The 16,099-nt window shown below is 40.7% G+C and overlaps 1 protein-coding gene across 2 annotated transcripts in view; it reads left to right on the top strand.

Annotated features, from left to right (window-relative positions):
* Positions 1-864: 864 nt before the first annotated feature.
* SLC6A4 (solute carrier family 6 member 4) overlaps positions 865-16,099 on the top strand; it is a 124,966-nt gene continuing 109,731 nt past the window's right edge. The window contains exon 1 of one of the 2 annotated variants that reach the window (XM_056558995.1): positions 865-1,145. The gene's annotated coding sequence lies outside the window, so the exon portion shown is untranslated. Of the gene's footprint in view, positions 1,146-15,178; positions 15,369-16,099 lie in introns of those variants that run through there. The other variant, XM_056558994.1, reaches the window with a different exon arrangement.

Genomic DNA, 16,099 nt, shown 5'->3' with positions numbered 1-16,099 from the left:
TCTGTGGAGCATCCTCAAATGAAAGGTGGTGGAGTGTCAGGTTTCTAACATCCACCAGCTTTGTGATATAGCCATAGAGGAGTGGAAGAAGACTGCAATGGCCACCTGTAAAGCTCTGGTGAACTCCATACCCAAGAGGCTCAAGTCAGTGCTGGGAAATCATGGTGGCCACACAAAATATTGACACTTTGGGCCCAATATGGACATTTTCACTTAGGGGTGTACATACTTTTGTGGCCAAGGTTTTGACATTAACGTCTGTTAGTCGAGTTATTTTGAGGGGTGTACTTACTTATGTGACATACTGTATCAGTCAATAAGATGATTGGAAGCATGCAAACAAAACCTCAATACAGGAAAATGTTTGCAGGAAAAATTGGAGAATTTCTTGCAATCGTAATTCCTACATCACATTGACAGGAAATGAATTAGCCCATTCCATGCTGAAAATCACTGATTATCTCTATGTGTAAATCTCAACATCATCACAGTATTCAATGTGAAACATACATGCAATATTTTAATCCATGGATATAATAGGAATGAAGTGACAGTGTAAAGTATTTTGTTTTTAATAGCTTTGACACTGAAACTCAAACAGATGATCAGTGTAATCTCTTGAGACATTATCTATGTGTACCCTGCATTCCAAGTTATTAAAGATTTTGTCTCACAAAAAGGAACTGTCAGTCATATGCTACTCCACTAGGTGGCATATAGCCATCATAGATGACTAGTGGATGCCTTTCATCAGTGATTATGAAGAGCTGTTCTTCAAAGGTGGCTCCTGCTATGGTGGATCTGGCCTGTCTATGCAATGCATGGTTGGGTATCATGGTGTAGTCCCAAAATTAAATTAGCAGGGATCTAGGGTAGCATAGACAGAGCTATCAGTGTATGTGGAGCTAGCTAGCTACATAATAGTAGGTGTAACTGTGAAGATCATTTTATTACAAGACGAGGAGGCTCACATTAAGCTTAGATCTTTCTTTACTACTTCAAGCAGCAAACAAATGGTTAATATTTAGTTACTAAGAAAAATATGCTAATTAGGTTGGGCCAGTAGACAATCAGTGGATAGTCCAGTAACATGAAGACTAAGACTAGTCCAATAACTTCCTCTTTCTTTGCTGCTTCACTATAAGGTAAGTACTGTAATTTTTGCTCTTGCTTCATATACATTTTTCTCCTTTAATTATACAATTTATTGATTATGTATATATATATATATATATATACACACACACACACACACACAATATCATTATTAAACATATTATTCATTCATTATTAATTCATGATTACATTATTTTTTTGTATATTTATATATTGTTTGATTTTAATAAATATATATATATACATCCTCTTATTTCTTAATTCTTATATATTATTCATTTATATCATATTATTTACATATTATACATGCAGTTTTCCCTTATTTTCCCCTCTTCCCATGATTGTTTTTTCCCATAACGTTTCTCCTCCCTCATATGCAATTCCAACTGCGTCACTGAGGTCTTGAGCGCAGCTGGTGACCAGCTGTAATTCCCACTCTTTTATTTTTCTCCTCACTCTTGATCCTCCTATACATCCTATACCCTCAGCCCCTGAGGAAGTAAGCGGGCAAATACAGCCCCTCTTAAAAGAAAGGCACTTTCTTTCCCTTCTTCTCCTATACATTCTTCTTCGGAAGATGACATAATATTTCCTGTATCGGACAAAGACTCTGAATTTGAGGACATTTCTGAGGATGACATTGATTTTGTAGGGGATTGTTCTACTTAACCCTTTTTACTTGACAGCGCTGGCAATCCATATTTTGACCCAGGCCACGATCAGTTAAATGGCTTCCTCATCCTAAAGTTTCCCAATATATTTGTAACTGGGTGAAAAAATCTTTAGATAGGGCTGCCTGTTGCAAATTGAAATCTGAATGTCTCAGACCTACCCTTCCCCAAAAATTGTCTACCACTCCAAACCTTGATCCAAATCTAGTCTATTATCTTACAAAATCTGGTAAGAAGCCCAAAAAGGGAGTTGACCACTCCTTTAGATCAAATTTCTTGACCTACTTAGTCCATTAACCCCTTAAGGACCCGGGCTTTTTCCGTTTTTTCATTTTCAATTTTTCCTCCTTAACTTTAAAAAATCATAACTCTTAAAAATTTTCACCTAAAATTATATATAATGGCTTAATTTTTGTGTCACTAATTCTACTTTGTAATGACATTAGTCATTTTACCCAAAAATCTACGGTGAAACGGGAAAAAAAATCAATGTGCGACAAAATTGATGAAAAAACACTATTTTGTAAGTTTTGGGGGCTTCTATTTTTAGGCAGTACATTTTTTGTCAAAAATGATACCTTATCTTTATTCTGTAGGTCCATACGGTTAAAATGATACCCTACTTGTATAGGTTTGAATTTGTATCACTTCCGAAAAAAATCATGAATACATGCAGGAAAATTTATACGTTTAAAATGGTCATTTTTTGACCCCTATAACTTTTTTATTTTTCTGTGTTCAGGGCGCTTTGAGGACTCATTTTTTGCGCCATCATCTGAAGTTTTTAGCGGTACCATTTTTGTTCTGATCAGACTTTTTGATCACTTTTTATTCACTTTTTTGTGGTATAAAAAGTGATCAAAAATGCGCTATTTTGGACTTTGGAATTTTTTTGCGCGTACGCCATTGAACGAGCGGTTTAAAAAGCGGTATATTTTTATAAATCGGACATTTCCGCACGCGGCGATACCACATATGTTTATTTTTATTATTATTTACATAATGTTTTTTTTATTTTTGGAAATGCCGGGTGATTTAAACTTTTATTAGGGGAAGGGATAATTGAAAGGGTTAATGATTTTTTTACACTTTTCTTATGCAACATTATAGCTCCCATAAGGGGCTATAACATTGCATTAACTGATCTTTTACACTGATTGATCCATCTCCATAGGAATGGATCAATCAGTGTTTTCGGCGATTGAATGCTCAAGCCTGGATCTCAGGCTTGAAGCATTCATTCGGCGATCGGACAGCACAGGAGAAGGTAAGAGACCTTCCTCCTGTGCTACAGCTGTTCGGGATGCCGCGATTATACCGCGGCGATCCCGAACAGCTCCCTGAGCTAGCCGGGCACTTTTACTTTAGTTTTTAGCTTTGAGCGCGCGGCTAAAGGGTTAATAGCGCGCGGCACAGCGATCAGTGCCGCGCGCTATTAGAGGCGGGTCCCGGCTTCACTATGACGCCGGGCCCGCCGCGATATGATGCGGGGTCACCGTGTGACCCCGCGTTATATCGCAGGACCGGGACCCATGACGTATGCATACGTCATGGGTCCTTAAGAGGTTAACCAAGATTTTTGATTTAACTGAGGAAGTCTCTTTGTCAGGTAGCCCAATTGACTACAGGGTTGGGCTCAAAGAGCACTATGTCTTTTCGGAAATGCCAATGCGGCACTATGTATGGAGAGAAAGAGGTCCATCTTGATGAAGTTGGACCCACAATTAGTTCACCTCGCTAATACTGAATCTCCCCCTCTCCTGATAACCATTTATTTGGTGAATCATATATAAAATAAATAAATAAACATGTAGGGCTCTTTTCCTCCCTGGACAAAGCCCAGGCCTCCCTTAAAAGAGTATTTCAGGGTTGTATTTTTGGTCGGGATGGGAAACGAAGAGGCCGGTTTCCCAGCCGTCAACCAGAAAAGACAATCCCTTACAGAGGCCCCTCTATACCCCAGACACATTCTCTGTACCCAAAACTTCCTACCACCCCCTTCTTTCCATCTAGGGGCACCCTTGGAGGACAAGAAATCATAGAGGATACACCAGATCCAGACCCTCTACAAGTAAGTACAATACTTCCACATTTTTCTCGCATTCCTCTAGGAGGGAGAATAACAAATTTTTTACACATCTGGTCCATTATTACATCAGACACATTGATTCTTTAAACAGTAATGGGGTATCAAATAGAATTTATATCCCCTTCTGTTCAGGTTCAAAAACCACATTCAATACAATTTTCCAAAACAGATCAAAATCTCATTCATCAATGAGCAATTATTCAGATACGTATTGACACCCCAGGCTTCTTAAGCAATTTTTTCCTATTCAAAAAGAAAGATAGAGGTAACAGACCTGTAATAAATTTGAGAATATTCAACAATTATGTTCTATATCATAATTTCAATATGGAAGGTATCCATGTATTAAGAGATTTATTATCACAAAAAGATTGGTTGATCAAAATAGATTTAAAAGATGCTCATCTCACGGTGCCTATGCATCAGGACTCACAACCATACCTCCAATTTCTATGGGAAGGTCAGAAATGGCCAGCCTTCCATTCGGCCTGTCAGCTCTATGGTGCTTTACGAAACTACTGAAGTAGTGGCTCTACTAAGAGCTCGAGGAGTTCGTCTAATCATTTATCCAGACAACATTTTAATTATGGCTGAATCATTACATATACTGTATATACTCGAGTATTAGCCAACCCGAATATAAACCGAGGCCCCTACTTTCACCCCAAAAACCTGGGAAAACTTATTGACTCGAGTATAAGCCCTGTCATCATCATCCCCTGTCAACCCCCCCCCCCCCCCCGTCATCATCCAGACCCCTGTCATCATCACCTCCTGTCAAACCCCCCTTGTCATCATCACCCCCAGTCTATATCCCCCTGTCATCATCCAGACCGCCAACTCCATCATCATATAGGTCCCCCTCGTTGTCTACTCACCTCCCCAGTTCTCTCGGTCCTGTTGCTTAGTAGCTGCAGGGACCGTACGCATTCTGGTGGGGAGGATGAGCCTGTCTGGGCTGTCCATCTTCACCAGGAGGCCCTCTTCTCCGCTCTGGGCTGGCCCCGGACTAGTGATGCTGCATTGACGACGACGCGCTGGGATTTTTCATGCTGAAAATGCCCCCCTCGGCTTATACTCGAGTGAAATGCCCACCTCGGCTTATAATCTGCTTATACTCGAGTGAAAAAAAATTAATTATACCGTTAGGGGGGTTGGCCGGGCCTCCTCTCCTTCTTGGTCCTACCAGGCGGTCAGTCAACCAGATATGGCCTAACTAGAGGTACTGCCCAGCCTTGGTTGAGCAGGGTGATAAAATATGGGCACATTTCTTCCATTTCAAAAGCGAATTATCAAAATGATGTCCCACAAATAAAGTATTTGTGGGAAAAAAGCTAATTGCAATTTTTTTCCACTGACTTCAAAATAATTCTAGCCACACAATAAGGGCTCAACGTACTCACTTTTGCCCTAGGTGAATACTTGAGGGGGTGCAGTTTCTAAAATGGGGTCAGTTCTGGGGTGCACTATTGTTCTGACAGCTAGAAGGCTTTACAAGATGAAGTGCGGCCTATAATTTGTATAATGATAAACCGAAAGCCAGATGGTGCTCCTCTCCTTTTGGGTCCCACCATGTGGCCATGCAACAAAATATGGTCTAATCGGGGGTATTACCGAACACAGCACAAACAGCGTAATAAAATTTTCTACTTTTCAGATGCAATGTACAAAAAATATGTCCCACAAATGATGCATTTGTGGGGGGAAAAAAAGAAAATTGACATTTTCCCACTGAATTTGTAACCATTCCAGACACACAAAAAGGACTCAAAGCACTCACTTTTGGTCTAGGTGAATACTTTTGGGGTGTAGTTTCCAAAATGGGGTCACTGGTGGGGGTTCTGTATGGTTCTGGCAGCTAAAACCCTTTGCAGGCATGAAGTGTGGCCTATAATCCATTCGGCCTAAAATGATGCCCTGAAAGCCAAATGGCGCGCTCCTCTCCTTTTGGGTCCTCCCACGCGGCCAAGGAACCAAATATGGCCTATGCGGGGGTATTTCCAAACACCGAGCAGCTCAATAAAACATAGGGTGCATTTCTATCAATATCAGAAGCGATGTACAAAAAATATGCCCCACAAATGATGCATTTGTGAAAAAAAGCTAATTTCACATTTTTAATACTGACTTTGAAATAATTCCTGCCAAAAACTGTGGTGTTAAAATACTCACTATACCCACTACCGTATACCTTGAGGGGTCTAGTTTTTAAAATGGGGTCATGGGGGGGGGGGGGGGGGGTTCCTATGTTCTACCACCGTCAAAGTTCTGCAAACCTTGCATAGCACATAAAAAAAGATGTACTTTTCAAATTTTCTAAATTTTCTTAGTTTCAAGTTAAATTGTTAGGCTTCTAATTAATTAAAAATGTTAATTAAAAACAAAAGAAATGCTTTCAAGATAAACTAAACATCTGAACGTATAAGTTTCATAAACTATTTTGTCAGAAAGTATAAATATATGCAACCTATCAGTGTTAAAATAGCAAAAAAGCTTTATTTTAAAAAAAATTGCATTGTAAAAAAAAAAAAAAAAAAAAAAAAAAATGATATCGGCTTACTTTTACTATGTACATGAAAGACAACTTGTGATAAAAAAATAATGTCAGAATTATCGTGATTGGAAAAACATTACCAGAGTTATTCTCTAATAAAGTCAGACATCCCCGATTTGAAAAAACAGGCCTGGTCTTTCAGGGGCGTACAGGTTTACTTGTATTGGTCCTTAAGGGGTAAAGTCTCCCTACCAAAAAATTTAAGATAATATGACGAGAGATCAGATGAATTCTGAACAAACATTTGGTTTCCCTCCGAGCCATAGCTCGTATTGTTGGTCTTCTTTCCTCTTCCATACAAGCCCTTTTTCCCACTCCTCTGCACTACTGGGCCCTTCAATGTCTCAAAGCACAACATTTGAGAGAGGGACTGGGTTTTTCAGACGAGATTACTCAGATACCAAATAGGAACGCCAGTCTTCTCGGCTGGCGAGTTAGGACAAGAGTCTATTCTCCATATAAATTGCTTGGAACTCCTGGCAGGTTTCTTTGCCTTCAAATGTTTCACCAAAGAAATGTCTCATTGTTGCGTTCTACTGCTGACGGACAATATTTCCGCAGTACAATACATCAATCGTTTAGGAGGTACCAGATCAAAATTATTGGCCAACTCAAGAAAGTATTTTGGCAATATCTGCCTGGTATATCCAATTCCATAGCGGATTGGAATTCTCGTTTCCTAATCGACAACAGCGATTGGAAATTGGAACCTATGATCTTCCATCAACTCAATCTTCTATGGGGTCCCATTCATCTGGATCTATTTGCATCCAGACTGAATCGACAGATTCCCCAATTTTACAGTTGGCGTTTCAAATCCAGAATCCTTAGGTACAGATGCCCTACTTCAAATATGGCCATCAGGAATTCTTTACACCTTTCCACCCTTTGCTCTAATCCCGAGGACACTCTTACTAACCAAAACCCAGAAATCCACTATGATATTGATAACACCATTGTGGCCGACTCAATCTTGGTTCCCTCAGATCCTGGGGATGTTAATAGACTTCCCCCGCATTCTTCCAATCCATCAATCCATTCTTCTAGATCCATCCAGGAATCCTCATCCTCTAATAGTATTAGGTCTCCTGTCTGACATCCTCTCAGATCCGTGGGCTCCAGGTACCAGATCTGCTTACGGGTCAGCCTGGAAAATTTGGTCTAATTGGTGCCTACAATGGACACTGGATCCAGTACACGCACCTTTAAATCAAGTTTAAAATTTTCTCTCTCATTCCTTTGATTTAGGTAAAGCTTATAGAACCATAAATGTATATCATTCTGTTATATCCTTTTACCATGCACCTATTAATGCTTTATCCTTGGGTAAACATCCTCTAAAAAGCTAATTATTGAAAGATATAAAGTTTAGAAGACCTCCGTTACCTCAATATAATTCTACTTGGGACGTATCTCTAGTTTTGGATTTAATAGCTTCATGGAGAGACAATGAATCTTTTCCTATGAAGCTATTGTCTTTCAAACTTACTATGTTGTTGTGTCTCATTTCCTTCAAAAGGGTTTCTGATGTCCTTGCATTAGACATATCACATAGACATTTCTCTCCACAAGGTGTTACTTTTCATATTTACAGACGTACCAAAACTAATCTACATACTGTTTTTTATCCAAATTTTCCCCATCAAGAAAATTTTTGTGTTGTTCGTTGTTTAAAAATTTACGAACAAAGAACGGAATCTCTTAGAGGTCTTTTTTCTTCTCAATTGATTATCTCTTTTTTGTAAACCTCATTTACCAATCTCTACACCCACTTAAGCTAGATGGAGTAACCAAACCATGTCTTTAGCTGGCATAGACATTTCACTTTTTGGGGCTCATTCCACCAGAAGCGCAATGTCTACTAAAGTTATTCAATCAGGAGGTTCTCTATCAGATATCCTGAAAGCTGCCTATTGGTCGTCAGAATCCATATTTAAAACTTTTTTTTCAGACCAGAACCACACGTTTCTATGGTTTTATTCAAAATTATTATATACTATTATTTTAGTAATAAGCTTTAAACAAGCATAATGTGGGCCTCCTCGTCTTGTAATAAAATTGGAGATTTTCCTATTTTTAAAGGGTACCTCTCATCAAAAAAACTTTTGATATATTATAGATTAATGTAGGCAGAATAACTTTACAATTGCATGTTATTAAAAAATATGCTTCTTTCTATTTAATTTTCCACTTTGAAGAAATGACCACTAGGGGTCTCCCTACCAGTCCTGGCAGCAAGCATTTCAGACTCATGGTGGAGTCCTAAACACTACGAGCTGCCAGTCTGCTTTGTTCACAAAGGAGAACACTCAGCTGCCAGCCTGCTTTGTTCACAGCCTGTTTGGCTGTGAACAAAGCACGCTGGCAGCTCTGAGTGTTTAGGACTCCAGCATGAGTCAGAAATGCTTGCTGACGGGACTGATCGGGAAAAATACAATAGAAAGAAGCATATTTTTCATTAACATGCTATTGGAAAGTTATTCAACATTCATTAATCTAAAATATATCAAAAGTTTATTTGATGAGAGGTACCCTTTAATGACGGAAAATATAGATTTTATTTAAGAAAGGAGGCGAACATTATCCCTCCCTTTTTTCTACACTACCCATGCTATTTACATGCCATTTCATCTCTTAACCTTCACAGGTTTCCAGTTTTAAGAATGATTTCTACATTCTTCAGAAGTTCCAATTTGTTACTTGGTTTTATACAAGGAAAAGTTACATCATCTACTTCTACAACAAAGAAAGAGGAAGTTATTGGACTAGTCTGAGTCTTTATGTTACTGGGCTACTCATTGTTGGCTACTGGCCTAACCTGATTAGCATATTTTTCTTAGTAACTAAATATTAACAATTTGTTTGCTGCTTGAAGTAGTAAATAAAGATTTAAGCGTAATGTTCGCCTCCTGTCGTAAATAAAATCAATATTTTCCGTCATTAAAAATAGGAAAATCTCCAGCTGTGGCTCTCTCTAGCAGCTCCCATAGACAATGAATGAAGGTGCAGTCCACTCACATTACTGCTGCTCAATCCTACATTAGGACTTGGGACTCCATTAACGATATCAGATATCATGGGGTTTCCCTGCAGTGAAATTCCCTATCACAATCATACACTTCGTCCTTTGGATAGAGCAGTGTTTCCCAACCCAGTCCTCAAGGCACACCAACATTCTGGGTTTTTTCAGTTACTCCATTGGAATAGAACAGGGAAAAAATAAAATCCTGGACTGTTGGTGTGCCTTTTGGATTGGGTTGGGAAACACTGGGATAGAGGATAAGTGTTATTAGCTGGAATACACATGTAAGATAGTGTTGTGAAAAATGAGGTAGTGGAATGGGAAATAAAATAAAAAACACACCAAAAATTCTCAAAAAATAAGATTAAATGGTCATAATTGTTCCAAACAATTTCCCTCTTTGTGAGTCCGAACATATTTGTAAATTACTTAATTTACCAAAAATGACTCCATAACTCCAGAAAAACAGCCCTAATGTCTTTCCAACTGGCCTTGTTAAACTGCTGCCCACTGCCTCTTGTTAGGGGAAATTTGTCTCTAGTATCAACTAGATCAAGTTGGAACACAGGAAGTGGGAGTTGGACTAAGATAGTGCTATGCATAGGAGAGTGGGAGCAAACCTGGGGTGAATTAATGCTACCTGCAATTTGTTAGCCTCCCTGCCTCTTCCAGAGGGTCCACGATGTGCCTGAAAGGTACAACAAGACTTTCTTCTACAAGCATTTATAAAGTTCTGGGCAGCTGTCCTTTAGGTAAATTCCGATGTTAGTACTGGATTATGTACACAGTGCTGCCTACTAAATGTAATCTCCCCTTCCCACCTCCTATTAGTTAACAGACTTTCCATCATCATCAGCAGCAGCAAAAGTTCAGATTTTAGCATAACCTCCTCTTTGCTTTGAGGCTACTATTTCTTTCCTGTCTGCTCACATAGTACCTTGCAAACCCTGTGCATTCTTGACCCTCTTCTCTCTTTCTCCCACATGCCATCTTTAGGATTGCAGTGTGTAAATCATCACCCAACACAGTAACAACCTTTTCAGTCAGTGAACTTTCATCAGCACTATACCATGACATAGCAGAGAGGACTTATTGATGGCCTGTGATTGGCTATACAAGTAAGGGAAAGAAAGTGTCTGTGTATGTACTGCTGGCAAACAACCCAGTTCTGGTCCAGCCCCCTCAAACTAAAATAATGAGAAATAGCTGTGAACAATGGAGGGAACTCACATGGGCTCAACAACAGCATTGAGAACACTAACATCACCTTGTCACCACTCTGAAGGATTAGTCTTACAAAAATTTTAAATAAATCTTTTGAAAGTACAGGTACACTTTAAATAAAATTTGATTAAAACAGTAGATAATTTTTAAGTAGGCACTCACTACACTTCACACGTACAAATGTTGAACAATAAGTGTATACCTATAATATATACATTTATTTATTCAGTAGGTACACTCAGTCACTACATAAATACATGGAGAACATACACTTAGGACTGTCTTTGTTTATTCCCAATCTCAGATTGTGTAACCTAAACTTGTAAACCCATATTTTAGAAGTGTTTAGTTGGAGATGTTGGACATCATGAATGTGCTTATGTATTCACTTACACCATACATGGGTGCACTTATCCACATATGTAGATGCAATCATCCACCCTTGCAAAATGGAGGTGCCCATATGAAAGCTCACAGCATACAGATGTACTCATATGAATTGCTCACAATATGCATGGACGCATGCACTGATGTACTCATATGCATGCTGACCACAAAGCTACACATAAATATAACAATGACAGTAAGTACAAAGTTTCACTTAAAGTAGAGAAGGGTCTTTAAAGGGGTTGTCTGGCAAAAAAAACATTTTCATAAATATGCCCTGTACTTAACCCCTGCGTTCACCTGCAGCCTCTGTTATCGCTGTGCACATTCTCTGCCATGTTACTCTTCCTAGTGCATTTCCGATCAGCCATTCACTGACTGCAGAAGTGACCCTCCTCAGCCAGTGATTGCTTTGCAGCAATGTAACGAGTTGACTACAGCACTAGGTTACAGCACTAGGAAGCGCAACACAGCAAAGACTGGGTGCCGTGATAACGGAGGATGTGGGGGAGCATGGGAGGGAAGTACAGACTTTTTTTTTTTCAGCTTATGTTTTTAAGTTTGTCAGTATAGTATTTCATCATGTGGATAGTAGATAGCGAGACGGCACAGCTCAATCTGTAGCAATGTAGTAGCAACCAGGTGTGGAGTAATTGCAGCTATTCGAACAGTCCTCATTTTTTGCACCGTGATCTGTACTTTTTATTGATACCATATTTGCATATATAAAACTATTAATACATGGACTTTAAAAAATATATATTTACGTTCATGCCGTTCACCGTACGGTAGCATTAATTTATATTTTAATACCGTATATACTCGAGTATAAGCCGACCCGAGTATAAGCCGAGACCCCTAATTTCAACCCAAAATCCCAGGAAAAGTTATTGACTCGAGTATAAGCCTAGGGTGGGAAATACCTCATCCCCCCCTGTCATCATCCAGACCCGTCATTAACATCCTCATAATCATCCCCTTGTCATCATCCCACACATCCCCCCTTCATCATCCCCTTATCATCCCACACATCCCCCCTTCATCATCCCCTTGTCATCATCCCACACATCCCCCCTTCATCATCCCCTTGTCATCATCCCACACATCCCCCCTTCATCATCCCCTTATCATCCCCCCTTCATCATCCCCTTATCATCGCACACATCCCCCCTTCATCATCCCCTTATCATCCCACACATCCCCCCTTCATCATCCCCTTATCATCCCGCACATCCCCCCTTCATCATCCCCTTATCATCCCACACCCCCCCTTCATCATCCCCACCCCCCTTCATCATCCCCACACCCCCCCTTCATCATCCTCTTCTCATCATTCGCCCTCAGTGGTCTTCAACCTGCGGACCTCCAGAGGTTTCAAAACTACAACTCCCAGCAAGCCCGGGCAGCCATCGGCTGTCCGGGCTTGCTGGGAGTTGTAGTTTTGAAACCTCCGGAGGTCCGCAGGTTGAAGACCACTGCGGCCTTCAACATCATCCAGCCCCCCTCTCACCCCCTTTAGTTCTGAGTACTCACCTCCGCTCGGCGCTGGTCCCGTCCTGCAGGGCTGTCCGGAGAGGAGGTGGTCCGGTGGGGAGGTGGTCCGGGCTGCTATCTTCACCGGGGGCGCCTCTTCTCCGCGCTTCCGGCCCGGAATAGAGGCGTTGCCTTGACAATGATGCAGGAGTACGTTGGCAATGAACGCACCTCTGCGTCGTTGTCACGGCAACGTGACTATTCTGAGGCCGGGCCCGAAGCGCTTAGAAGAGGCCTCCCCGGTGAAGATAGCAGCCCGGAACCAGTATCCCACCGGACCACCTCCTCACCGGACAGTCCTGCAGGACCGGACCAGCGCCGAGCGGAGGTGAGTACTCAGAACTAAAGGGGGTGAGAGGGGGCTGGATGATGTTGAAGGCCGCAGTGGTCTTCAACCTGCGGACCTCCGGAGGTTTCAAAACTACAACTCCCAGCAAGCCCGGACAGCCGATGGCTGCCCGGGCTTGCTGGGAGTTGTAGTTTTGAAACCTCTGGAGGTCCGCAGGTTGAAGACCACTGCGGGTGGGGGAGTTCACTCGAGTATAAGCCGAGGGGGGTGTTTTCAGCACGAAAAATCGTGCTGAAAAACTCGGCTTATACTCGAGTATATGCGGTAGTTTGGATATTTACGCATGGGGTGATGCCAAATATGTTACACTTTTTTTTTACACTTTTGGGGGATGAAATGGGGAAAATGGAACAATTTACATTTTTCTTGGGGGGGGGGGATTTTTCAATTTTTTTTAAAACTTTTTTTTTTTTTACCCATAGGGGACTATTTATAGTAATCATTCGATTGCTAATACTGTTCAAAGCTATGCATAGGGCATTGCACTGATCAGTGTTATCGGTCATCTTCTGCTCTGGTCTGCTTGATCTCAGACCAGAGCAGAAGAACCGTAGAAGGCAGCGGAGGCAGATGAGGGGACACGGCATCTGAGGGGTTACTGGCGGACATCCACGGGATCACGGATGTCGCCCATTACTGGCAGGTCCCTGGCTGCATCGCTCCGATGCTCACGGTTATGTATAGGACATAAATGTACGTCCTGGTGCGTTATGTACCATCTCACCAGGATGTACATTTACGTCCAGCATCGTTAAGGGGTTAAAAACTGCCAGGGAGACAAAAATTGCAAAAAAAACACCAAGAGTAAAAAAAAAAAAAAAAAACACCAAACAGGAAAGCGCCAAGTGGTTATGGCATTTTGCAGTTCCCTATTGACTTGCAGCTAACATCTGGCCACAGCGTTTTTTCACAGAAAAAAAGATATTGCACTAATTCCCTAGCAGAGTCCCATAAGACTTACGTGTATTTGCACCCTCCGAATAGGGGACACTCCCAATAGGGGACAAAACACTCCCAATAGGGGACAACCAGGCTCATGTGCTGGCCCTACTTTGTACACAGGGCCACCGTCAGGGGGGTGCAGCCAATATCCCAATAAGGGGCCAAGGCTCCCAGGGGCCCTGCAGTAACTCCCTGCAGCAACCTCGTGCCAAATCAACCCCCCCTTTTTTTTTTACCTTTAGTGCCACATAATTTCCCCTTAATCCCCCCCTGTGCTATTTCATTCCCCCTTTATTACCCTTTGTGCAAAATCATCACCCCCCCCCCTTTTACCACCTCCTGTGCCATTTCACCTGCCTGTGCCAGTTCTGTCCTCTGCCCCTGCACCTGAACCTGCTGGCCAGGTAAGAAGAACAACAGAGGGAGGAGGGAAGGGGAAAAGTGATGTGGCACAAGGGGTAAGGGGGGATGAAATGGGGCACAGAGGGTGGTAAAGAGGGGTGTGATGAATTTGCACAGAGGGCAATAAAGGGGAAATTAAATGACATGGGGGATCAAGGGGAAATTATGTGGCACAGGGGATAAGGGGGGATGATTTGGCACAAGGCACAGGGGGAATAAAGTGGCACAAAGGGGGGAGGAAATAGTACAGGGAGTTCATCATGGGTGATTTAACTTCCCTGGAGATTGTTCTGTAATATTGCTTTTTATCATGTTTTATAGGTAATTACACTCTGGAGTGAGTACAGTACAGTATTTGGTCATTTAGAAAGATTTTTGAGCCTTTTTTTCCCCAATAGGGGACATCTCTCAATAGCAGACACTCTTTTATTCCCAGAGAGTATCTGCTATTGGGAGAGTCTACTGTATATATATTGATTATCCTATATGGGATATATGGATGTGGGAAAGTCTATGACTATCACTTAGGGTGACTTAGGGGTCCAGACCCTCAATGAATAATTCAGATAAGTCAATGACAATAACAGAATTGTAACAAGCGATGAGATTAGTAGGAAATATTAATAATATATCATAGAAAAGACATATCAAACACATTCTTCCCTTATTATCAGGTGTTTGTATTGTTTACATAATACTTATACAATGCACAATATGCTGCCATGTTTTATCACCTGCCACTTACTCGGTTATCTCTTATGTACCTAACCTGCTGTTGACCTGTCTTGTGTAATATGAAGAGCCAACCGATAGAGGGCGCTTGTGAGTCACAACTGGAGCACACACACAAACACACAAGTTTTACTTGCCTGAAAGTGACGCAAAGATGTCTTAAAGAGCCCTTTGGCAGTGGATTTATCTGCAAATCAGACCATGTGAGGGGGGTTTGGTGTACAAAAGCTGTGCAGGATGCTGAAGCTGCACTGAGCTGCCGAGAGCTCAGCAAGCAGGTGAGAAGAGGGGAAGGGATCTCCTCCTGGAAGACTGTGTCACCTCCTGACTGCTCCTCCACCTCTCAGGTAACCTGCTCCATCTCTCCTGCATGGACCTGCTGTGCATAGTACTAGCAGCTCTTATCTCTGGGCTTTTCCCTCATTATCTGAGTATTTCCATCTTTCTGGATATTAGCTCAGCAGTGTATTGTTAGATCTTTATGCCCAAGTGTTTTATTATACTCAGCTGGGATGTACTTTATGTAGTTTGTGACTTTGTGCAGACATCACACTCTGATCTATAGGATGTTTTATTTACTAGGAAGTGGTCATGTTTCAGATTATTGTTATTCTTTAGTTATATATTACCAGCATGCTCTGCAACACTCTAAACATTGTTGTTGAGTAACAAGAAAAGTTGGAGGAGTCTGTCCTGCACAGCTTTAAAGGGATTCTTTTTTTACTGTATTGTTACTTCATTTAAGGTCATTGTGCATTTTATGTCATTGTGTGTTTTACAGTCATAGAGTTTAATATAGTTTTGCATTATAAACACACACACACACACACATATAAATATACATATATATATATATATATATATATACCGTATATATATTAGATTATTAGATATAGATTATTATTTGTTATAATTTTTATTTGTTATTAAACAGATTATTTTTTTTATGATATCTTTTTTATTATACAGATTATTATATTTTTATATTCATTTTTTATATTTTTATATGATATATAAATGTTATTTATTATTAATTATAATATATTATTATATAATATTATAATATATAATATATATA

The sequence above is a fragment of the Hyla sarda genome, chromosome 2 (genome assembly GCF_029499605.1).
Source record: "Hyla sarda isolate aHylSar1 chromosome 2, aHylSar1.hap1, whole genome shotgun sequence".
Taxonomy (NCBI): domain Eukaryota; kingdom Metazoa; phylum Chordata; class Amphibia; order Anura; family Hylidae; genus Hyla; species Hyla sarda.
This window is presented reverse-complemented; position numbering and strand designations above follow the sequence as displayed.